The 26205-nt window shown below is 37.2% G+C and overlaps 1 protein-coding gene across 2 annotated transcripts in view; it reads right to left on the bottom strand.

Moving 5' to 3' along the window:
- The window catches only part of IL15 (interleukin 15), a 177499-nt gene that overhangs the window by 130375 nt on the left and 20919 nt on the right, over positions 1-26205 (bottom strand). The window contains exon 1 of one of the 2 annotated variants that reach the window (XM_012552200.3): positions 7513-9274. The exons of the other annotated variant lie outside the window; for it this stretch is intronic. The gene's annotated coding sequence lies outside the window, so the exon portion shown is untranslated. Of the gene's footprint in view, positions 1-7512; positions 9275-26205 lie in introns of those variants that run through there. 2 annotated transcript variants of the gene reach the window in all.

Genomic DNA, 26205 nt, shown 5'->3' with positions numbered 1-26205 from the left:
AATCATCTGAATTGGGACTGGAATACAGATCTTCCTGACTATAACATACTTGGAGGCTGGCAAGTATAAGAACTAAAAGGTGGAAAGTGTACAGGTTGTGAAGAATTTTAAACCTAAGGGAGGAATTTGTATTTGATTTAGGAATAAGGATCCACTGCAGCTCCTTTAACAGAAGTAGGGGTAAAGTGACATGGTCAGACCTGTGCTTTAGGAATAAATCTTAAGGATTTTTTTCTAATGTACCATACACCTTGTATTTTATAAGGATCAAATAAATGGTCCTTATAAGGATCAGATAATTTTAACTCATAAAGATGAGATGCATAGATAATATCATGGAAACAATGACCATGAATTTGGATTAAGAGATAGTGAAGTTTAGAAGGGCCTGGTATACTTTGATTCATAGCTTCACAAAGAATCAGATGAGATTGAGTAACTAGATAACAACCTAGCTGATTCCTGACTTTTTGGTCCTGCCTTCCACAATCGCCAATTCAGTAAGACTGGCCTTGCTGTGTTGCCTTTGTATCCCAAAAGCTTAGCACAGTATGTCTGACACATAGTAGGTATTTAATAAATGCTTGTTGACTCAGTCAGACTCTGAGAAGATAATCAGTTATGAATTTCTCCAGCCATTTTTATATCAGTTTGGAATTGTAAAAATAAGTTGACTCAACCATTTATTCCTATCTAGCAATAACCCAAGAGAAGTCAGAGACAGAAATAAAGGTCCAATATGTATCAAAATATCCCCAAGAACTCTTTTTGTGTTGGCAAAGAATTGATTTGACAAATTGTGACACATGAACATAAGAGAATATGATCTCTTGGTATCATAAGAAAAAATGATTATGAAGATTTGGGAGGAATATAGGAATAGTTATAAGAAGGTATGCAGAATGAAATAAGGAAAAAAAAAACAACAACTATATACACAATGACTGCAGCAGTGTAAATGACAAAAATCAATAAAAGTAAGCTGAATACTGAATAAATGAAAGATAGTAAAGTTTCCAGGAAAGAGATGATGAACTTTAATTCCTTTCTGGGGAGGAAAAGGACAGTCACTAATAAGGCAATATATCACATCCATCTGTGTAATAGGCATTTTTGATTGATTTTCTGTTATAAAGAAGGGTTTGAATTCCTTTGGGAGTGAAGAATAGGAGGATGGATCCAGAAAAAAAAGTGAAATAAAAACTAATCAATTTTCCTTAAATAAAAGTAATTAATATTCCTTAAAATAAAGTTAAATGTGGTTTTTTTGGCAGATAAGCTGTCAAGAATACATACAGATCTTCATTTATGTTAGTTGTTTATACCAGCAATAAGTTACTACATGTAATTAACAATTTAGAGCCCCTAAGTACCAATAAGAAAATTAGAAAAGATCCCTCCACAAGCTAATGACTATAAAATCATGCTGCATTTAGCCTCTAAATACTATACACTTTATGGAGCCTTTTACAGCAGCCCCAGTGTAGGGGTCATTGACCTTGGCAGGAAGTCAAAGCTCATCTAGATGCAGCTATTATCCTTCCATCCCATCAACCAAGTCATTCTTCCTAGTTTGTTCACTTCCTGGTCAAGAAAACAGACTAGAGTACACCAGGTTAATTATGTGAAAATATCGATTTTACCACTCCTGTGCAACATTATTTTGTCCTATCCCTTATATATAGCCTAAGAAATTTTAAATAATTTTCCAGAGACAACTAGGTGCACAGTGGATAGAGCACCAGCCCTAAAGTCAGGAGGACCTGAGTTCAAATCTGGTTTCAGACACTTAACACTTCCTGGCTGTGTGATCCTGGGCAAGTCACTTAACCCCAATTGCCTCAGCAAAGAAAAAAATAATAATAATAATTTTCTAGATTCAATTTAATTCATCTTCATCAAATTGGCAGGCCAGGGATAATGGCTCCATTTTACTAATGGTTAAATGTGAGTTGATATCAAAGTGTTGAGCACAAAATGTGGTGGTAAATGATTGTATCATGAATTTAGAGTTGGAAGAAACCATGGAGGCCATGTGGTCCACCACCTCACTCACAGATAAGAAAACTGAGGCTCAAAAAAGCCATGATCATACAGAAAGTGACTAAAGCAGTGGAGATTCAAGCCCACATCCTGTGGCTCCATAAAAAGAGGCTTTCTATTTCATCATGCTGTTTTCTAATGAAAGTAAGGGCAGGTCACTTGCAGTTACACTTTCCACCAAAACATCCTAGCTCTTATTTAGTATTTTCCTTTATTTTAAAGGGGTATTATTATTATTATTATTACATTAAGAGACAGGAGCATGGCAAGGTGATATAGAGGGCCAGCTCAGGAGTCAAGGGGTCCTGAATTCAAGTTTAGCCTTTGACGCATATGAGTTGTCACCACAGGTAAGCAAACCATTTCACTCTTCTGTATCTGACAAAGGTAAAGGATAGCTCTATAGCCTATGGATATAATCACAGATCCAAACCAATTATTAATATTAGCATACGATAATAATACTTTTATTACATTAATATTTTTGAAGGTTATCATGTAAAAATTGGGGGCAACTAAGTGCAGCAATGAATAGGATACTAGACCTATAGTCAAGAAGACTTATTTTCATGAATACAAACCTTGCCTCATACACATACTAACTTTATGACTCTAGGCAAGTCCCTGAACACTGTTTACCTCAGTTCTTCATTTATAAAATGAGCTAGAAAAGGAAATGCCAAACCATTTCAGTATCTCTTCCAAGAAAACTCCAAAGAGGATTAGGAAGAGTTAGAGATGATTGAAAAATGTCTAAACAACAGCAAATCACATAAAAGAAAAATACAATTTTAAAGCAGGACCTTAGAGTCCCAATTATATAGATGAGGAAGGTGAGTTCCAAAGAGTTTGAGAATTTTGACCAAGATTTTATGTACAGGAAGTTACAGAACTGTGATAGTTATTAATCTCATTTAATGGAGAAGCAAGCAAGATGGTCATGATAGCATCTCATTTAATGGAGACAGAAACAAGTATTCAAACATCTAACATGTCCAAAAAGTGAAGAAATCTCTGATTCCAAATCAATCCCAATTTCTCCCCCCTCAGATGGAACAAAGAATAAATGTCTACTTCCCAAAGGTCTTAGCACGAAAAGAGATTTCTCATCCAATCCATCAGCTCCAAAAATTCTCATACTCTACAACAATAATAAATCCTGTCAAGAGTTATTTCTTGTCTTAGAAAACTAAAGGGAAAAAGAATGAATAGGGAGAATGGGAAGAGGGTAAAAGAAATAAGAGACTGATATAAAGAAGCCTACATAAGACAACAGCTCTTAGTTAGGATTGAGAAATCAAGTTAAGATTGAGAACTGAAGACCACTTAACTGCATCCAGAATTCTTGAAGAAAGGCTTTTGCCCCGGCAGGTTCACTATTATTGCTTATTTTTCCTACCTTTCAGTGATCACCACCTCTCAGCATTCCTCCTCTCCTTCCAGACTCACTTTACTGCCTTTGGCCATTTATAACTTCTACAAGTATAGAATCTCCCTTCTCAAGGAAATTGTCTTTCCTTCAGCTTCTGCTGAGCAAGATAGAAGACACCCACAGATAGAAAAGAGAGTCATACCCAACAAACCTGATTTTTATTTTGTAATTGACAAAGGGAGGGGAATACCCTTTCAAACAATCTTAATGGAGTTGCTAAGTAACTCTCACAAGTCTCTCAAAGTCCCAAATGGTAGAAGGAACTTTGGATTTACACGCAGAAGATCTGCAGTTAGGAATCCTGTAAGTTTTGGGTAAAATATCTTTTAGTTTTCCTCTTTGTAAAATTAAGAGGCAAGACTATATAATTTCTAAGGTCCCTTATGAGACAGCATGGTATTGTCACCTCCATGACTCCTAATACAAAGTGGCAAAGTATTGAACCTGAAATCAGGATGACTTGAATTCAAATCCAGCTTGATTTATTATCTTACTTACCTCTCAAGCTTATTGTAAAAATCAAATGAGATACTTGCAAAGCACTTTGAAAACTTTAAAGTACTACATAACTGCTAATTATTATCATTTGAATTCCTAGGTATATACATTTCTAATTGTGACAAGAATAATCTTGGGAAGCAGGATGGGATATAGTAGTAGTAGCAGTAGTAGTCATCATTTATATGGCTCATTTAATTCCCAGAAAAATCTTGTGAGGTAAATGTTACTATTAATTCCATTTTACAGATGAGGAAACTAAGGCTGAAACAGCTTAATTTAAACTGACCAAAGGTCCAATACTATTCACTGGATCACCTACCTGCTTCCAAGGCTGTGGGTAAAGTATCATAGATAAAGAGTAGGTCCCCAAATCAGGAAAACCTGAGTTCATGTCAGGCCCTTGACACACATTATCTACATAACTATCAAGTCATTTAACCTTACAGTGCTTTGAACAGCTCTAAAATAAAGATTCTTAAGCTTTTGGGGGAGTTATAAAATCTTTTGACCCTTTTGGCAGTCTAGTGAAGTCTATGGAGTCATCTCGTCTCAGAATTCATAATTGAACAGAAACCTACAGAGTTTAGGCTAAAAAAAAAAAAAAAAAAAAACCAACAACAATTGGGCATACTCTTTGATCCAGCAATGTTTCTACTGGGCTTATCTCCCAAAGAGATCATAAAGGAGGGAAAAGGACCCACATGTACAAAAATGTTTGTGGAAGCCCTTTTTGTAGTGGCAAGAAATTGGAAATTGAGTGACTTGTCCATCAATTGGAGAATGGCTAAATAAGTTATGGTATATGGATGTTATGGAATATTATTATTCTATAAGAAACAATCAGCAGGATGATTTCAGGAAGGCCTGGAGAGATTTACATGAACTGATGCTAAGTGTACCTGGCAACAACAAGATTATAGGATTATCAATTATAGATTACAGGATGATCGATTCTGATGGATGTGGCTCATTTCAATAATGAGATGATTCAGACTAGTTTCAATGATCTTGTGATAAACAGAGCCATCTACACCCAGAGAGAAGGATTCTGAGAACTGAGTGTGGATCACAACATAGCATTTTCACTCTTTTTGTAGTTTGTTTTGTTTCTTCATTTTTTTTTTTTTTGAGCTGGTTTTTCTTGTGCATCAAGGTAATTGTATAAATATGTATGCTTATCTTGGGTTTAACATATTTTAACATGTTTAACATATACATTGGATTACTTGTCATCTAAAAGAGGGGGTAGGGGGAAGGGAAGGAATATTTGGAACACAAAGTTTTACAAAGGTCAACACTGAAAAATTATCTAGATGTATATTTTGAAAATAAGTTTTAATAAACATTTTAAAAAAGAGAAAAGAAATGATGAACTCAGTGATCTCAGAAAAACATGGAAACACTTCCAGAAAATAAGGAAAAGGGAAATGAGCAGAACCAAGAGAGCACTATATATAGCCCAGCTTCTTAAACTGCGAGTAACTTCTTGCAAATTATGATTTATTATCAGTAAATGTTTGATTTGTATACCTATTTTATAATGACAGTATGACAAAAATTTCTTGGGAAAAAAAGAATCACAAGTAGAAAAAGTTTAAGAAGCTCTAGTATACAGCAACAGCAATATTGTTTTAAGAATGACTTTGGGGGAAAAATGACTGAGCAAATAAGTCATTTTGACTATTATAATCAAACACATTAACTACAACAGACCTTTGAAGGAAGCTGTGGCCTTCAGTTAGAGAGAAGATTTTATAGATAAATGTATAGAATATTTTTACATATACATGCCTATGTATGTATATGCAAATGTGTATATATTATAAACAAACACCTAATTGACTCAAATGGTGGCATATCTGAGTGGAGGAGAAAAAAGGGAAAAAAGAAATTTACATGTTACCTTCTTTGTATATTTAAAAGATATAATAAGTTGTACATAGCAGATCTGCACTTTCATATGTGACCATCTTTTTATTATACAGTGTTATGGAAATGTTTGTTTCCTTCCACGAACTAAAAATAAAATAAAATTTTTCAAAAGGTATTGCCAAAATACAATTAAAGATGTGAATAAACGTTAGAAGAAATAGTCAAAATACACAGTAGTCAGCATTTCTTCCCAAAGAGTTCTGGGCACTTCCCAACAATCACTTCATTTAGGATCTACAAAACTTGCCCGAGATGCCCCTGAGCTAAGAATAGGGCAATCAACTAATATTTATTAAGCACTTACTGTGTGCTCTGGCACTTCCCAATAATCACTTCACTTATGATCTACAAACTTGCCCGAGATGCCCCCGAGCTAAAAATAGGGCAGTCAATCAACTAGTATTTATTAAGCACTTACTATGTGCCAGGTGTTGTGCTGGGCGCTGAGGGTTACAAATAAACACAGGCTCTGAAGGAGAGGAGGAGAAGACCAGAACGGTCGGGGGGATGGGAAAGCAGGGGAGGGGAGAGGTGTGTGTGGGAGAGACACAACATACAAGCAAACGTGAGTTAACAGCATACGCAGAAGAGATAATTTTGAATACTGGAGATAATGGCAGAGGAAAAGGCTTCTTGCAAAAGGGGGGGGGGGGGCACTTTTAGCTGAGACTCGGAAGCCAGAACGGGTAGCAGAGGTGGGAAAGGGTCCCAGGTCAACACTTGGGAAAGTGTTTTTCTGAATCAAGACAGTAAGGGGACAGCTGGTGAATAAGACAATCATGCGTGACACATACATACACACACACACACGGGGAGGAGGAAGAGAAAGGACAGTCCTACAGTCTCAATAGTGACTGCGACACTTGTCAACTGCAAAACTCGGGAGCGCAGTTTTTACAAGCGCGACTTCTCAGAAAACCCGCAAGTTCCTGGCTTTACTACGTGCTCCCCCCTCCCTTCCCCATCCTTCCCCTCCACCTGCTCGGCTTCTCGGCCAAACCCCTCGAGCGCAGTTTCTCGCGGTCCCCACTGGGGTCTTGCCACCCAGATTCGAAACTAATGTGGCAGCAGATCTACGATTTGAGGATACTGGAAAGAAACTGGAAGTGGGCAGAGAAGGCATGGCCGGGTTGAGGGGAAGGGGGAAAGTGAGCGGAGCGCAAGAACTGAGGAAAGCGCTCAGGAGGTGCCGGGAGGTGGACTCTTGGGATGGAGGGTTTATTCGGGTCTCGGGTCTTCCTGCTTCCCAGGCAAATCACATTGGACGAGTCATCGTAATGTGGAACTCTGTTTTCTCTTCTGTGAAATGACAGGGGTTGGACCTCTAAGGTTCTCAGCTAGAATTCAAATACTGAAAACTCTGGCGAATAATTCAATAGCCTGGGAGGTGGGGGTGGGTGGGCTCAGGAGCCTAATTAGGACACTTCCGGGATAAGAGAGAAGAAAAAAGAAAAAGCAGCAGTGGGCATGGGCCGGGCAACCTCCGGGAGGGCAGCGGGGATCGGATGGGGAATGACTGAGAGGACTAACCTTCAAGTTGTTTAAGGAACGCCCACCCCACCCCCCCTCCCACCTTTCCAGCCCAAAGCGCGCAGGTTACTTACCTCCATAGGGTCGCGGCTCGCTGGCAGGTTCTGGGCTGCGGTGAGGTGGCGGACGGGAGCCGGGGCCGGAGCAATTTAAAGGGACTGCCGGGGTCCGACCCAGCCAACGCATTTGCACTGCTCTGCTCTGAGCGCAGCCAGAGGAAGCCCGCCCTCCGCCTTCCAGGGTCAACAGGGTTTCCCCGAGCGCCAAGAGAAACAACCTTCTTTGGTGCTCAAAAGAAAAGTGAAAGAGGAAAGTGTCCGAGAGCCGCAGCTGGCTTCTAGGGCCTGACCTCGCCGAGCTGGCCCCAGGCCGGGGGGAGAGCCCTCTGGGACGCTGGGAGCGGGGAGCGGAATGGGAGCGGCCTCCTTAGAGTGAGTGTGTCCCAGGTGTGGCTAGACTCGCCAGGCTTCTGGTCAAGCCCGGAGTCCCGCGTTGGGGCAAATGGATTCGGGGCAAGCGATCTCCAAGTTGTCCGCAACTCAGCCTCCACTTGTTGGGACCATTCCTTTGGGGGAGGGGAGAAATGGGCGGAACCACCTGTCTGACAGGTGTCCATATCCTGGTGGCAACAACGCCTGAGATAGAGAGTTTGGCTAATTAGGAACGTGTTGTGCACCAGTCCCGGAGTGAGGCGGAGTTGTGAGAAGGCAGCTGCTGCGGCGCAGAATGGCTAGAAAGGATCAGAGGAGCAAGTAAGACACCGCAGGGATCGAGTGTCCCGGGATGCCTCAGCCTCCAGGCACCTGGGTAGTGTGGTTTTATCCAGGGAAACGGGGACTCGAATACACCTGAACAGCTTCAGGCTATGTTGTCTGGAGGCTTGCACGAAGCCATGAATCCATGAATCACTGTAACTTTCTGAGCATCAGTTTTCCACTCTAGAAAATGGAACCATGCTATATTCTGCACAGTATTTTGCGAGCACGGTACCTGGCACATAATAGGCGTTTAATAAATGTTTATTGAATGAATGTAATTAACCTGATCATCCTGGCAGGTGAAGCCGGAGACAACCAGGTGGCACAGTAAACTGAGTGTTGGATCCAGATAAAGGAAGACCTGAATTCAAATCCTACCTCAAACAGCTTCCAGTCGAGTGACGCTGGGCAAATCACTCAGACCAGGTTTTAAAGTAGTGATAATGATAGCATCAACCTCACGGGGATGAAGTAATATCTATAAAGTTCTTTGAAAACTTTAAAGAGCTTTTTAAATGCTAATTGTCATTATGGTGACAAGAGGTCCATTCATATTAGTTTTCACATTCAAAAGTAAGCTCGAGTGTGTTCCGGGAGCCTCCTGCGAGTGGCTACTGGGGATCTCATTCTGACCAGCAGAACAGATCGCTTCATGTAAGAGAGAGGATGATAACGTTACAAGGCGACTGAGAGGCAGTTGCGTTCTCTGACTTCCCTCCGATTCCCTTTTGCCTCCGATTTATTCCATTCCCGATTCACCAGCAACTTCTGCGTCAGGGAATGTTGATTTGCAATTCCTTCAGGGGTGTTATGATTCACAGCTGTAGGGGCCCGGGAGAATCGACCTGCCCATTCACACTTAGGTGTGGTCCTTAACAGGACTGCAGTCTGCTTTTCCTTTTTCCTCTGTATTAGGGAGGCTGAGGACTGCACCTTCCACACAGAGGTGCTTAATGAGGCCCTTAATAAAAACTTGAAATGAATGGAATAGAATTGCCTTACAATCAGAGAACGATGGAAGAATGAGGAAGAGAAAGGAGAAGAAGAAAGAGGAGGAGAAGGGGAGGAGAAAAAGAACAACAAGAAGAAAGAGAGAATAAAAAAGGAAGAAAAAGAAGGAAGGAGGAAGAAAATAAGAAAGAGGAAGAGGGAGAAGAAGAGGAAGAGGAAAAGAAGAAGAAGAAAAGAAGAAGAAGAAGAAAAGAAGAAGAAGGGAAGAAGAAGAAGAGAAGAAGAAGAGAAGAGAAGAAGAAAAGAAGAAGAGAAGAAGAAAAGAAGAAGAAGAGAAGAAGAACAGAAGAAGAAAAGAAGAAGAAGAAGAAATAAATAGAGGAAGGTATGCCAATTTCAGACCTCAGTACATCCTTTCCCTTTCCATTCCCAAATACTTAGTTCCAATTCAGTCTCCTAATTCGTGAAAAAATTGCCTCTTGCATATAGGTAAAGTTGTAATTAGGGACTCCAGAAGAGTAAAGGTTTGTAGTCCAAATTGTCACAATAACTCAGTACTAGGAGAAAAAAATGTTCCCTGAATAGAACTTCGATTTTTATTGAATGCAGAAGGTTTGGTCAGCTATCAAAAATTACAAACAATGATGAGCAACTAAATAATTACTTTAGGACAAAAGACTATCATATGAATATTTTCCTCTTCTGCAAACACTCAAAGCTTATCAGCAAGATTAATTTAAGATTACTGTCAGAAAATGACTTAAAAACATGTCCATAAGCTGCTATTATCTTGATTCTGTCACTGATAACTTTTATGACCTTAAGGTAAATCACTTAATCTCTTCTGATTCCCTCAGTCTCCAGATCTTTAAAATTAGAAGACTGGACTAGGAGATTCCTAAGAAAATACATCTACCCTCTAAGCCTGTAATCTCCAACATTAGAAAATGAATCTCCGATCTTGGCATTTAGAATTAAAAACAACAGAGCTTCCTTTAGTTTGACAATTCAGTTTTTAAAATGTCTATTATTTTAAAGATAATCTAAAGTAGGATTTGTCAACTGAAAATTAAGTGTGCCAAAGTCCCACACTTGTCATACATCACAAGTGGAATTTAGTTAGTTGGCTGACTCACTCTCTAAAGCTCTTCATTGATTTCCAGGTCATTATCTTTTTAAAGTTGTGTGAAGACTAAACTGTAAGTTAACCATTACAAGCAGCCTGGGGGAATGGAAAAAAAAACACTCACTGGAGATTCAAAAGACCTGAGTGGGCCTTTTACAAGATGCATTAATCCAGAGGAGTTATATAACTTTAAGGTTTCTCATATGCAAATCAGAGTTGTGGTGGTGGTGGTGGTGGTGGTGGTAGTTGTTTTCCACCCAAGGAGCATATATGAAGTGCCTACTAAAATTTGCAGGTATTTGTGTTTAGAGAAAACTAGTACCTTTGTTGTGAGGGCTGCCTAACCCTTTCAGGTCTGCTTTCCATCTTTGGTGTTCCATCCAACTCATCTGTGACTTCAGGAAGCTGTAGCAGGCTCAGTGGTCACATCCCCAGTAAACCACTTCAGTAGATGGACTAAATTGGTTGAGGGTAACCGAGGGATGTCAAACGTGTCAGTTAGGAGGCTATCTACTCCAAATATGTGAAGACTTCCTCTGATGTAATGTGTGAATGACAATAAATTGTTCCAATGGTCATAAAGGCTGCTAAGCAGGCTGTGCTATGGAATGCTTAAAACTTGGTTAGACCTTGAAGACATCTGGGTCATCCATTGCATCATGAATCATCACTAGTCTTGTTGATTTTGTCCTGCCACTGGACAATGGTGACTAGAAAAGAAAGTGAGGCTGATGACTCCATGTAATTCAATCCACGAATCAAAAGATATCACTCATTCCATTTTACATTTCTTCCTATCTCAAAGTCCTGTGGTGATAGGCAAGTGAAGAAGCAGCAGGTACAAATACACTGAGACCTGTAGTCACAACCCTGCACACAGGAAGCCCAAGACATAGGATCATCTTCTCACTGGAAGCAACAGTGGGATTTAACAGCCACTTGGGTGTCTAAGCAGTTTTTTAAGGTTTGCATTGCTCATCTCCAGATGTGAGAAAGGAACTAGAAAAGTTGCCCTAAAAATTGTCTGCTTACTCAACCCTGACCTGATTATGTGGTAGACAGGATCCCCTTCTGTGGGATCACACACACACACACTCACAATATACAAAAACATCAGCAAAAATGATTCCACTCACTATCAATACATGGAATGCACACACATTTATAGACAACACAAAATTCAGTAGACCTAAAAGATGAACAGCTTTTATTGCAAGAGAATTCAATGGGTATCACATCCAAATGGCAGTCCTGAGTGAAACAAGGCTGGCAAATGAATGTCAGCTTACTGAAATCAGAGATAGATACATTTTTTTTTTCTGGAATGGCTGCCACAAAGGAGAGCACCATGAAGCTGGTATAAGTTTTACAATTAAAACTAATTTAGTCAGCAAGCTTGTATGCCTTCCAAAAGGGGTGAATGACAGGCTTGTGACAATGCAATAGCCACTTGCAGGAAAATATCACACCACCATCGTCAGTGACTGTACTCCCATAATGATGAAAACTGATAAAATAAAAAAATATGTATTTATAAAGACCTGGAGACCCTTATCATCAGTGTGTCCAAAGAGTACAAGTTTATAATTCTGGGTGACTGATGCCAGAATAGATCCAATTTGCCAAACATGGCAGATTGTATAGAGTTGAAAACAGCAACAGCAATGGGCACTTATTACTGAGGACTTATGCATCTCATGACCAACATTGTCTTCCATTTATTGCAGCAAACATTGCCATTTAATAGACTATGTGATTGTGAGGAAAAGATATATACTGGATGTGAGAGTAATGAAGGCACTGTGTGGTGCAGAATGCTGGACTGATCATAGACTTAGCCTCTCCAAGCTAAATATTTTCATTCAACAAAAATAATGTGGCTTCGGAAAGGGCCAAGGAATGGTTCATACACTGTTTTTGCTCAACTCCAAGAGAAATGCCAGAAACAGAACAGAGGTCTGGATACAATATTTGTAGATCCGACCAAGGCCTTTGATACTATCAGTCATGAGGACTTATAGAAAATCATGCCAAAACTTGATTGCCCAGAAAAGACCAATTTCATACCATTCAATACCATTAATATGTGAAACCATCAATTACAGCAAATGGAAAAGTTTTAAATCCTGTGCATGAGTTCACTTACCTTGGCAGTATACTTTCCAGGGATGTCCAATATTGATAATGAGGTTGACACACACATTGCCATAGCTAGCTCAGTGTTTGGGAGGCTCTAAAAAAAGTGGGGGAGATACAAAGCATTAAATTGTCTGTGAAACTAAAGATCTGAAGAGCTGTTGTACTGACTTCACTGTTATATGTCTGTGAAACTTGGAAAATATATCAGAGCCATTCTAGGAAACTGAATCGTTTCCATTTGAATTCTTAGGAAGATTTTGAAGATCACTTGGCAGAGTAAGATATCAAACACTGAGGTCCTTTCTCAAACTAAATTGTCAAGCATTCAAATTCTACAGAAGAAAGGACAACTCCATTGAAATGACTACATTGTTTGAATGCCAAATATATGCTTGCCAAAAAGACTATTTTCTGGGCGAGTGCTTACAAGGTGGTCAGAAAAAGTGATAAAAGGATACTATCAAGGTCCCTCTTAAGAACTATGAAACTGATTGAGCCACAGGGAAGACACTGGCACAGGACCACAGCAAGACATACCCTCATAAAAGAAAATGTGCTCTATGAACAAAGCACAACTGAAGTAGGTCAAAAGAAATAGGAGATGCACAAATTTAGAGAATCTATCCCAAATGTTCACATGGACAACTTGTGCCTGATCTGTAGTAGAAGACTCCAAACTCATATTGCTCTGATCAACCAGTCAGACACATTGTAACTTGACTGTAACATAGTGATGTCATTTTGTTGTTCTTTGAGAACAAAGGATGACAACAATTATTTGCAAGGAACTAGGTTAGACACTAAGGATTCACAAACCCAGAAAAAATTTGTTTTCAGTCCCTCCCCACCTGGACAAAGATATATGACACAAATCATCTGAGGAGTGAGTACCAGCAAATGAAGGATCTGGAAAGCTTTCTCATTTAGGAGACAATACTTGACATGAGCCTAAGGAAGCTAAGGACTCTAAGGGGATGAGGTGAGGAGTAAGTGCAGTTTAGATATAGCCTACAATCAATGATATGCCAGGAAATGTTTAACAACCATTTCTCAAAAAACTAAAACAAAATAACCAGCAAAACATACAAGTTGAATCTGAATTAACATATTCTCTATCACTTCCTTAAATCTAGACAAGCAACAAAACAATAAATCAAGCCCTGATTTGCCCTGAATGAAATTTACTATTTCCAAGGCATTTCCTCACAGTCAAAGTTTAACAATAACCTCTGGGAATTAGTAGGACCTGGTAACAGAACATCTCTGGTATAGCCTATGTAAATACATTGTACCTCAAGTTCTTCACACAGTAAGTAGTCCAGGTCTAACCTCAACAGAATTTGTACACTGGACTGCAGACTTGCCCAGGGAAAGGAATAAGGATTTATTTAACATTTAGTATGTACTAGGCAGTATATTAAGTACTTCACAAATAATATCTCATTTGATCCTTACAACAACCCTCCAAGATAAGTATGGTTACTTTACAGATGAAGAAAGTGAGGCAGCAGTGATCATGCAATTTGACATGGATCACACTACTAGGAAGTGTCTCAGATAGAATTTGAACTCAGATCCTCCTGATTCCAGGCCCAAAGCTTTGTCCACTTGGTCACCTAGCTGACCAAGGTTACAGCCAGACACGAATTAAAACAAGTCTGTCCTAATTTAGAGGATAACTGGATTTGAAATGTAGTCTTACTTTCTCCAGGTCTTGTTTTTATATTTACTTTGTCACCTAGCTGCTTCCATAGTAAATGATTTAGAAATATTTGAAATAATAATATTAGTGTGCTCTTTAATATTATAAATTAAGCATGGGACATTTCAATTGACTAAAATAAAAAGATTTTAAGCAAACTGATCACAATAGCAAAACCAAAGGTAGTTTAAGAGGGATGTGAACCCATTACTGAAAGTAAGACTTAAGGTTAAACATTGAATATACTTGTAGGAATATTAATTTGGAAGGAAATTTTGATGAAATTCATTCTGGACATAAGCTAATCATAAATGATGGTGAAAATGAATATACTTGCATATATCCAGATGAATAAGGATTTCTCCTGCTCCCTTCTTTCTCTTCTTTGTTCTTCCTCCTCTTTATACCTTTATTGAGGGAGTAACAGTCCCATTGAAGGGGAAAACAATAATGGGAGTCAGTGACTGAAGCATTCAGTGCTGGAAAAAAAGGGTCAGATCTGGGATTTAAAGACATGAAGCAGTGTCAACAATAGGCAGTATTCAATATATGACAACCTCAAGAATTGAGACCTGCAAATATTGCTTTGCTATATTTAATTTTTAAAGTCCAGGACATATTAAAAAAAAAACAACCTTAAAATAGTTCTAAGAAAATTATCCTCACAAAAACAAGAACAAGCTTGTAATAGGTTTTCCTATTGAAATGTTCCTTAAAAATATACAAATCCCCTTTAATTTATTTTAAGACAGAACTTGTTGGTACTCATCTACTTAAATTTATAAATTTATTTCATTAAATATTTTCCAATTACAAATAAAAATTTTTTCTATCACTTATTTTTTTAATTTTAAATTTTAATTTCTCTCCCTCTTCTTTGCCCCTCCCTCACCCATTGAGAAGCCAATATTAATTATACATGTGAAGTCATGCAAAACATTTCCATATCAGTTATGTAACAAAAGATAACATACATACATGCCCACAAAATAGTTTTAAGTGTGCTTCAATTGGCATTCAAGATATTCTTCCTTCTTATCTAGATTGTAATCCTAATTTTTTGCCATCTGCTCAGGAATGTCAAATATCAAAACCAGATTCATAGTTCATGGACATCAAAATATCTTCTCAATCTATTGTGTGCACTTCTGTCTACTTAGGTACAAATCCCTACTTCCTTGTCTTTTCTCTGGTTTCTCATCCACTGGAATCAGATCCCTATACCTTATACCTATACTCTTTGCTTAAAATGTTTGGTTTTTTTTCAGTCAATTGAAATATTTCATATACCCTATGATATTCTCCAAGAAAACTACTTTCACTTAAAGAGAGACCTTTGGTCCTCTAACTATGATCCAGAATAATGATGTCATATTCAAATAGAAAGGAGGGGCTATCAAACCCTGCAGACCACATATTAACTGTTTTAAACTGTAATGTTATCACTGTTTTATGGTATTTTCATTTATTTTGTGAAATATTTTCCATTTGCATTATAAATTAATTGTGATAGCGCCAGTATATTATAGGCTGCACACCAGAAGACTGAGTTTTTGAAACTTCTCCTCTAGCAAATGTCCTTCCTGTCCCATAAGGGTCACCTTTGACTGACTACCTATTCTCATAGAGGGAGAGCTGTCTGGCTTCTTGTCCTATAAAGGGCAGATCTTTAGTTCTCCAGATCATCTCCCTTTGACTTTTGTCCATTTGTGAGTGGCTCCTTGGATCTCTGTCTTTATACTAATCTGGTGCTCAGTCTTCCTGTTTCCCCTTGGTATCCCTCAACTATCTCACTTGATCTGATTCAGGAATCAGTACTCAAATGATAATTATTTCTTTTTATCTTTCTCCTGTACTTCCATTTCTTTTCATTATATAATCTTCTTTATAAAAAACAATCATTAAACAAACTGTGTCTATACAATATGACAATGCTAAAACGATTTTTGAACCTACCTACCTACCCATTCAGAGATTGTAGATAAAGAAATGATGCTGGTTTAAAACTGTAGCAAATTTTCAATTATTTATGTTCAGGAAAGATCTTAGGCCTCAAACACTTATTTCTTTGCTTTGGAAGATGCTTTTAACTTTAAAAAAAATTCCATTCTTATATGGGTATTTCTAATAATCAAGAAATTCAAGATACATTAAAATAACAAAAGATATTTCAAAAGCACAAATATACCAATTTACTCAGTTCTTCTACCCTTCCTTCTGCACAGTTGGCTATATAATAATATAATAGAGTAGTAGATTTATTCTCAAGAAGAACTGGGTTCCAATTTTACTTCTTACACTTGTTAGTAGTGTAGCCATAGGCAAATCAAATTTTTTTCCCTGTTCTGTTTCCTCTTTTATAAAATAGAGATGACTCACAAGGTACTTTTGAGATTTAAATTAGATAATGTATATAAAGTACTTTACAAACTTCAAAATGCTTAATATCAGATGTGTATGTGGTCATTTATTTGAAGGATACAACAAATCTTCTTGTCCCAAAGTACCTAGGGTCTTCTTAAAGTCCTAATAAATATAGAATACTGTGCTAGGCAATGAGAGAATACAACTACTAAATTCAAAATGATCCTTACTTTTATGAAACTTACAATTAAGTAGAAGAAGATAGTATATACCACAGTCACCATAATATGAAATGATACTAAATAAGTTGCGAAATTAAGTTATAAGCTAAGTTTTTTAAGAGATCTGAGAAATACATTGAAGTTAAAGTTCTTAAGTGATAGGTAGAATTTCCATTGACATGGATAATAATAAATATAAAAATTATATCCATTGACAATGGATATAATAAAGATATAAGTGGCAAACAGAGCAGAACTGTAAATGACTACCAAAGCAAAGCATAAAGAAGGGTGCAATATGAGATAAGAGTAGAATGTTGAAATGGTACCAGATTTTGGAAGGACTAGAATACCACACTAAAGAATTTGAATTTGGCTTGGTATTTGGAAGCTGTAGAATGATTTTGAACTGGAAAGTAACATGATCCTATCAATGCTTTGAGCAGTGATTTGAAATTGATTAGATATTGAAGGTGTAAGACCCATTAAGAGACTATTGCTGAGGTATAGATAGATGGTTATAGGAATATGGGGTAGGGTGGGAGCCATGGAAATAGAAAGGAGGGACAGATGTGAGAAATATTTTGGAAGCTCAGTGTACAAATATGACAACTGAGAGATCTGGAACATGCTCTTGGAGAACAAGAACTGTTTTATTCTTTTCTTTCCTTTTCTCCCTTTCTTACTTCCTCCCTCCCTCCCTTTCTTTCTTTCTGTACTTTTTGTTTTTCTTCTTCTTTCCTTCCTTCCTTCCTTACTTCTCTCCTTCTTTCCTTTCTTCTTTTATTCTTTTCTTGCTTGCTTGCTTGCTTGCTTCTTTCCTTCCTTCATCCTTTCACTTTGTATTTCCAAACGTGTTAAATTGATTTGAATTGAGGTGAGGGAAGAGTCAAAGATAGTAAAAAGTCATTAAGTCAAACACAGGGATTTTTTGAAAGATGTAAGGATAACTACATTAATTTTAAAGCCATATTGGGCTTTAAGTGAGGATTTTTGATATTCTAGAATCAGTAGTTAAAAATAAGACTAAATCTCTAGAAAAAGGACAGAACTATAGATACAGATGTGGGAGTCTTCTGTTTAAAAGCAAAGGCAGTGAATGGCCTTGCCAAGAGACTCATTTCCTCTCCACTAAGGAAATGACATTTCCAGTAAAAATGAGGCATCTGAAGAACAATTGAGGCTCTTCGTACCCTCTTGTTTGGGGCTTTGGGGTGGCTACTGTACTGTCTGAGAAAAAGCAGGCCACATACTAAAGTGGGTGAGCTGATTGGCAACTCCCACCTCCAAGAATTGTTGCTGCTCTGTGGCAGCAACAAATAAACAAACAAATACATGAATGAATGAATAGATAACTAGATAAAGGAATGAATAGACAGACAGACAGAATGACACATAGAGAGAGTAAGTAAATAGACAGAAAGAATGTAGGAGCTCATTAATGAAAGACAGTCTTAACAAACTATAGTACACAAATATAATGGAAAATTATTGCAACAAAAGCAATAACAAGTATGAGGTATTCAGAGAAACATGAGAGCTATATGAAAAGGAGCCAAGAAAATAGTATATTCAATTACTACAATAATGTAAAAGAAATATAAAATAAAGCCAACACAGTGTTGTGTAGGTATAATGACTAATCTTGACCCAAGAAAAGAGATAAGGACTTCCAACTCTGTTCTTTTTTTTGGAGAATGGGAAAAGAGTAAGTATTCATATAGAACCAAACACTAACTTAAGAATCTTTTTTTTTTTTTTAAACAAAAACTTTTTGATCATCACAGCAACCTTGGAAGATAGGTGCTATCATTATATTCTTTTTTACAGATAAGGAAACTGAGACAAATGGAGATTAAAGTGACTTTTCCAGGATTATGCAACTAGTAAGTATCTGATGCTGGATTTGAAGTCAGGTCTTTCTAACTCTAGCTCCAGTAATCCATCTACTACCCAGTCAGCTGCTTCTAGCAATGAGATTTTCAAACCAAGCATATACCTGTCAGATAAAAGTTATTTTGAATTTCTTTTATAAGAATTCTAAGCCCTTCACAGGGTTTATTTGGGCCTTTTGAGAAGCTTCTTTACTGCATTGGATGAAACAATGTATTATATATGTATACATTTTTACCCAAAGGATGTAAACTCTTGGGGGCAAGGAATGTTTCCTTTTTTTTTCTTTGTATCTCCAGGGTCTAGTACAGTAGTAAGTACTTAAATGAGTACTGATTGACTTGTTGATTGATAATTGTTATATTTATTATTTTTTAATTGAACACTTGTTTAACTTTATTTGTTTTTAAAGAACCTAGACCTAGTGGGTAGAAGTAAATATACCCAAAAATGTCTTTGATTTGAATATAAAAGGCATCCATCAATAAAACATTAATTGAAAAGGAAGAATAGGGGGAAAACTGCACAAAAAAGACAAGCACCTATTAGTCCTTTCTTTTAGCAAAAGTGTTACTGCATCTTACCATCTTTCCTTGGGATCTTTTAGGTCGGAGTACTGTCTTGTAGTTACATATGAATTACCTAGGTAAAAAAGAGGAACATTCATGGCAGACAGCTTCACTTTACCCTATCCCCTTCTCCTCCATTATCAGTATTTCCTCATAGAAATTATTTTCTTTCCTAGTTTTCATATTCCTTATGAATAACAAAGTCTTAAGGAAATTTGGACACATGTAACATAAGTTTTGTCAGAGCAAAAGGACATACACAATGGCAGTACTTCAAAGACCAAATCCAAATATGATACCACAGTAGAGCAAATGAGAGGAGCCAGAAAAGGAATGAGATCTATAGGTTGGCAGCAAGAAGGCAAAAAGGAGTTACCTGTAAGACTGATGCTAAGACAAGGGGATGGGAGGCCACAGGAAACAAAAATAGTAAATCAAATTATTTGTAAAATTTGTAAAAAAAAAAAAATAGTAAATAAAAAATGTTGAAAATGACCTACATCCATCTCAGATTGGTGAAAAGAAGATGGAATAGACTAACTTTAAAGACTCTGATGGCCTCTAGCCCTAGAACAGAAAGAAACTTATTTGAGCTTATAAATGAAACTTTTCTTCCCAACTCCCATTGAGTTAAGAGAATCCCAAACATAGTTGATGTTATTGAAGAGAGAAAATGAGAGTACCAAAAAAAAATTAAAAAATTAAAATTTCAAGATTTGAAATTTAAACAGATAAGCCCACTTGCTAAAGATCTTCTGAAGGGTCACAGTAAGTTAGCTACATTAGCAATGCTCAAAATTTTAAAGAACATGTAAATTAACCCTTGGCCCAAAGGCTCCTCTAACAATTCTCTTTGTCTTGAGGGTGATACTGCTTTTTCCAAGGACATGCCAGGAGACAACAAGCTCCAGCAAGTCTTGTCAGGTCAGAAAAGTACTGAATATGAGCTTAGGGAACCAGTCATTGGGAGTGGCAGCATGGGGAGGGAAAAAGGTTGGATTGGGGGAAGAGGGAGAGGTTTGGCTCCTGAAATTTGGCCTACAGGTAATAAATATTTTTAATCACTCATTGACATTGAAGTAATTAAAATTTTTAGTTTAGTTTAGTTGGGGAAGTATTCATCCTGATGAAATAATATTTCCTAGGAAGTCTAAAATTTTAGACATCAATAAACACCAAGAGTAGGCAAAATCAGCATACAGATCATCAACAAAGTCTCCTTTCCAATACACAGGACTGGTCTCAGACAACTAAATTATCAAATAGATAAATTTATCCTCATTGATCTTGTGACCTTGTGGCAATTATTTCCTTCCATTTGGTGTCATGCTTGAAAAAGAGTGTCCTTGTTCTGTTGGACTTCTCTAGAGCTGGATAGCTAGCATTCCTTGAGCTGTGTGTGTGTGTGTGTGTGTGTGTCAGAATTATGTTTTAGATAAGAAAGACAGAGAGACAAAGACAGACCAGACAGAGAGACACAGAGAGAAAGTTAGAGGAAAGTAGAGAGAAAGTATTTATTAGACACTCCCACATGCCACAGATCATGCTGATTTTTAAGGTAATAAAACTGAGAAAGTAAGTCAGGACCTACTCTCAAGAAGGTTTACATTTTACTCCAGAAAAAAGAAATAAAGGGGAGCTAGAAAACAAGAGGGGGGAGAGAAAATGTACTTATACAGGGAGGAAGAAGGGCAACTCAGATGGTCTGGAGTTAGAGCAAAAGGTAGCAACCCTAAAAAAGTGAATACTGTGGCTGTGATTTCTCAAGATACTGTGGAACTGAATGTTGATCATAACATAGTATCTTCACCTGTTTTGTTGTTGTTTGCTTGCTTGGTTTTTCTTTTTTCTTTCTTGCTTGCTTGCTTGTTTGCTTGCTGAGGCAATTGGGGTTAAATGACTTGTCCAAAGTCACACAACTAGGAAGTGTTTTAAGTGTCTGATTTGAACTCAGGTCTTCCTGAGTTCAGGATTGGTGCTCTATCCACTGCGCCACCTAGTTGTCCCATTGCTTGTTTCCCCCTTTTTGATCTGATTGTGTGTGTGTGTGTGTGTGTGTGTGTGTGTGTGTGTAACATGATAAATGTGCAAATGGGGTTAGAAGAATTGTGCACGTTTTACTTATATTGGATTACTTACTATCTAAGGGAGGGGAGGAAGGGAGAAAAATTTGGACACAAGGTTTTGTGAAAACTATCTTTGCATGTATTTTGAAAAATAAAAAGCTATTAATATTGGAAAAAAAAAAAGACTATGGCCCTAGCTAGAGACTGATTAGTCAACAAGGACCCCTCAGAATAGGATCATCCTTGAGAGGACAAGTCAAAGGATATAAAGGAAAAGCAGCCCTGAGATTGAGTAGCAAGTAAAGTGAAACACCAGGGCTAGGGCTCCTAAGATACCATTATCCTAGCCAGGAACTCATCCATCAGCCAGGAACCCTCAGGACTTTCTTCAATATATAATATAAAATATCTAGAATTGTCAAAATTTACATTAAAATACAATTATTAAAAATTTTAAAAATAAATTCAGAGATCACAGCTTTAGAACCCTTATCCTGGCTTCCTTTACTATCCTCCAAACTTACTCTGGCTTTGTTCTCAAGGCCCTCATTTCTACCAATGTTTAAATGGTAACATAAATCAATCCCTACTATTATTCTTTAGATAATCACAGTATTATCTTTCCTATGTAACATAATGTTCTAGTTCAAATTACAGGTTCCAGAAGGCCTTGAAGAATGATGTTAATAATGGAAATTTCAGGCACAGTGAATTTCCAGTCAATAGAAAAATATTTCAAGGTTATAAAGGAAGGCTTTGAGAAATTTTCAAATGATTTCTAGGACTTTCTTTGCTCTGCATTTTCCCCTTCTTTATAGAAAATAAAGGGATTATTTTATGAAGTAATAGCACCTTCTTGTAATATTATCACTATGGATTTTAACACCAGAAAAGTTTTTTTGGGTGGGGAGGGTAAACTATAAGCAACAATCATAGTAATGATAACTTTTGGTATTGCCCCTGTGAACCTGATTAAACTAAATTGATTCCCAGATTCACCACAAAGTCTAAAAGTTTTCACTTTAGTGTCAGGTAGTTGTAATATTTGATTAGGTATACAATATTTATACTTAAATTTTTTGTGTGTCTTTTTGGAAGACCAGCTTAAACAGACAATCCTTATCTATGCTTACATTCTCCTCATAATACATAAAAATTAACTATTAACAGTAACTTTCTTCTTAGTGACATACTCAACAAAGTAGTACGGTAGATAAAGATCTGAACCTGGGTTCAAATCCAGCTTCAGACCTCACTAGCTATGTCACTTTGGGTAAATGCTTTATCCACTGTTGCCTTAGTTTCCTCAACTATAAAGGAAACTAAGGCAAACAGCGGATCTTTATTGATCCTTGCAACAACACTGATGGAAATAGGTGATATTTTTATCCCCATTTTATAGTTGAATGGGAATAATAATGTCACCTATTCTCATCAGACTTGTTGCAAGGATCAATTGAGATCACATTTGTAAAGTTCCTGGTATTCAGTAGTTCCCATATAAATAATTATTTCTTTCCCCCTTTCATTTATTAAGTTCCTAAGACAATTCTCTAAGACAATGAATTCAATACAGATAGCATTACTTTTTGCTAGATTCCTTTGCGTCTTATTTCCTTTCCAAAAATCTGCCCCCCCCAAAATCTCTTGAAAAGGAATTAAACAAGTTACATCAACAAGCATTTATTAAGCATCTACTATATGCCAGACACTAAATTGGAATTGGAATATAATAAGTTAAGTGGAAATATGAAGGTTACTAATTTACCTTTGGGTTAGGGCAAACCAATAGACTTCCCAACTTACTTCTTTTCATTTTCTCCAAAGGAATAGCAATACCCATTGTATGAGGTTAATATGACTTGTCACTACCCTATGTGGTAAATATTTAACAACCAGTTCTTGATTGGAGAAAGGAATATATGTGTGTGTGTGTATACACACACACACACACACATATATATATGTATATGTAACACACTTTTAATATGTAACACACTTTTAAATTGAATCTTCACTATAAATGTTTTCTCCATCAATTTTGTAAATTTAGAAAGTCAACAAAACAAGAAATAAAACCTTGATGTATAGCATTTGCCATAAGGTAATAAATGCTCCCTGAAAATTTAATAATAGGCTTTCAGAGCTTTTTTGTGAATATCATCTTATTCCATTTTTTTTCTCCTCTTGCTCATCATAAAATAATTATAACCACAGAAACTGAAAATGAGAAAGTATTTCAGTCATCATCTGTGGGGAGCCGGCACTAATCTACAGGTGATAAGGCCATCCATATTCCAAAGACTGCCTTAACCTTGAATAGGCAGATATCTAGGCATCTCCTAATCACATCCTGGAGTTTCCTACATGACCAAAGACACCTGATCAGCTCATCCTTGGGTGGGAAACCAATCCTTTATCTAGGACCCCCACCCTGTACTAAGTTTGTGCAACCCTGCTTCCTTTCCTATTGCTACATATACCTGTACTATTGCACTCATTAGAATGAGGCTTGATCAGATTATTTTGTCTTGCCTCAGTTCTTCACAGTCCCCTGTCCCAAGCTCTTGTCTCTCTTCTTCCAGGGTCCATACACTCTGTCTCGCGGGCTGAGGCAATCATCTAGTCCAATATGTATCTGAAAAAGGGTCCGACCTATGTTCAGTACAGCCAAGGAGCAAAAACTGGCACTTCCTTAGCAACCTCCACACAAAAGGAACCAATCTCTTCCAAAATGTTCAATTCTACTTTTGGACAACACATTGTTTTCCTGATACCAAGCCAAAATTTGTCATTCAGAAATATAACTCTTGGCTTGGTCCTGTGGAGCCAAAGAGAACAAATCTAATACATTTTCCACATGACAGAATTTCAAGTCTTGTTCCCCCACCTCCAAATCTTCCCTTATTAAGGTGAAATCTTTGGACTAGCTTAGTAAATTGGTTTACTTATTACATTTATTTATTAACTACTTTTATCATTATTAATTACTTTGTAAACCCAAAGGAGAAAGTCCTCCTTTCACTCAGATCATCCTAATATCACCAAACCATCAGAGAAAATTATCTTTAATAAAGTAAGAGTTGTTGGGAAATTTGAGTCTCTACTTTCTAAAAAAGACAAAGTGTGGCTCCCACCTTCAAAAAAAAAAAAAGCATACAAATGTACACCTCTCTCTCTCTCTCTCTCTCTCTCTCTCTCTCTCTCTCTCTCTATCACACAATACTGAAAATTGAGCCACTTTCTCCAGAAGGAAGAGAGGAAACAGTTAGATACAATTATAATAACTGATGAACCCTTGACAACAATGGCAATCAAATCCAAACCTGGTTTGTGTGATCTATCTTATTTGATCTACATAGGACTGAAATAGTTTAAGTTATTTGAAGTATGCACATTATTAATGAATTCCTTAATAAAAGATTCCAGCTCCATTTGTCTACTTCACTATTAAACCTCAACTTCCCTGGGCCATTCTAAATGAGTCCATTTGTTTCTAGAGAAACTAAGGCCTCAAATATCAAGGTAGTTCTTTTAAGATTAAGAAATAGTATGAGGAGCATCAGAAGCCAATAGAGATGGTAGCCATAATAATCCTCAACCTTCTTCACTTGAGCTATTCAAGAATTTGTGGCAATTAATACTTAAGCCTCCCAATATCCCTATAATGGGCTCTTCAAAGATCACTCAATGGATCTCAATTCCTATTTTTTGAAAAACATATTTGTATCTTCATTTGCCAGAGTCAGAATGGGGACCAGGTGATGAGAGTGAAATTCTGCTTGATCTGAGTGAGCCCTTTAAAATTATGTAAAATCACCAAGGAATCTCTCCTTTGAGCTACTGAGCAAGATAAGCTTTTTTGGAAGTTAGGACCCCGGCAAGATTTCACATCCACTGGAGACTTCCCTTAGACTCATGCATAAAATGGGTCTTCAGAAAATGACTCTTTGCAGATCACTTCTCTCTTGAGAATGATATGCCCTCCAAGAGAATCCCTCTTGGTGTTTCTTTAACGATAAAGCTTTTTTTTACCATAGCCTTTGGGTGTAATGAAATTCCTTTACCAGAACTGGTGCCTTCTAGAAGTGAATCTCACCCATTCCTGCCAAACCTCTTTTTCGGTACCCTTTTCCCTCATCACAGGGATAACACTAAGATAGAAGTAGATGTCTCCTTCTGTCATTTTATCATAAATAAATGTCCTGCTGTTGGCTTGCATGCTATTAATAAACTATATGCTTAGATTAGAACTGAGTATGTTTGGCTTGCTTTTCTACAAGATCCAAAACCACAAAAAAGTAAAGTACCAGACTTCTAATTCAGTCACTCTTTGTTAAGCAAAATTCAGGAGCTGGAGAAAGGATACTTGCTAAATATCAGATTCATACTAAAAAAAAAAGAGATGATTTTAATGTTTGTGTTTATTCTAAAATAAGATTATTGTCATTCAACCCTTCCCATGACTCAACAGGTGCTTCTTTTTGGACTAAATCATTAAGCATGTTAAGCTACCATGAAATATATTCAATGTCTGTAATTGATAGGTGCATTAGAGTTGCAGGACATTTGAGTAAGTTATATCTTAATGAATAATATATGTAGGGCTCAAGCATCCTTTTGTGGGATGTGCCATACAATGAGGAACTTGCATATATACACTCCTGCACATGTGCATGACCCCTTATGCATGTAAGGGGGGGGGAAATGGATATTCAGAAATGGAACCTGGAAGCCAGAATGAAAACATTTGACCTGGTTTTAGTATTTCAAAAGGAAATATACACCTTCCTAAGTAAATTCCTCCGATTTCCTAAGAATGAAGCTGGTGCTTCAGCAAATCCATCACTTTAATTCTCATTTGTTTCTAGAGAAACTGAGTCCTCAAATATCAAGGTAGTTCTTTTAAGATTAAGAAATGGTATGAGGAGGATCAGAAGCCAATAGAGATGGTAGCCATAATAATCCTTAACTTTCT

Source organism: Sarcophilus harrisii, chromosome 6, assembly GCF_902635505.1.
Source record: "Sarcophilus harrisii chromosome 6, mSarHar1.11, whole genome shotgun sequence".
NCBI classification, from domain to species: Eukaryota; Metazoa; Chordata; class Mammalia; order Dasyuromorphia; family Dasyuridae; genus Sarcophilus; species Sarcophilus harrisii.
Note: the sequence above shows the minus strand (reverse complement) of the source record. Positions and strands in the feature narration are given on the sequence as shown.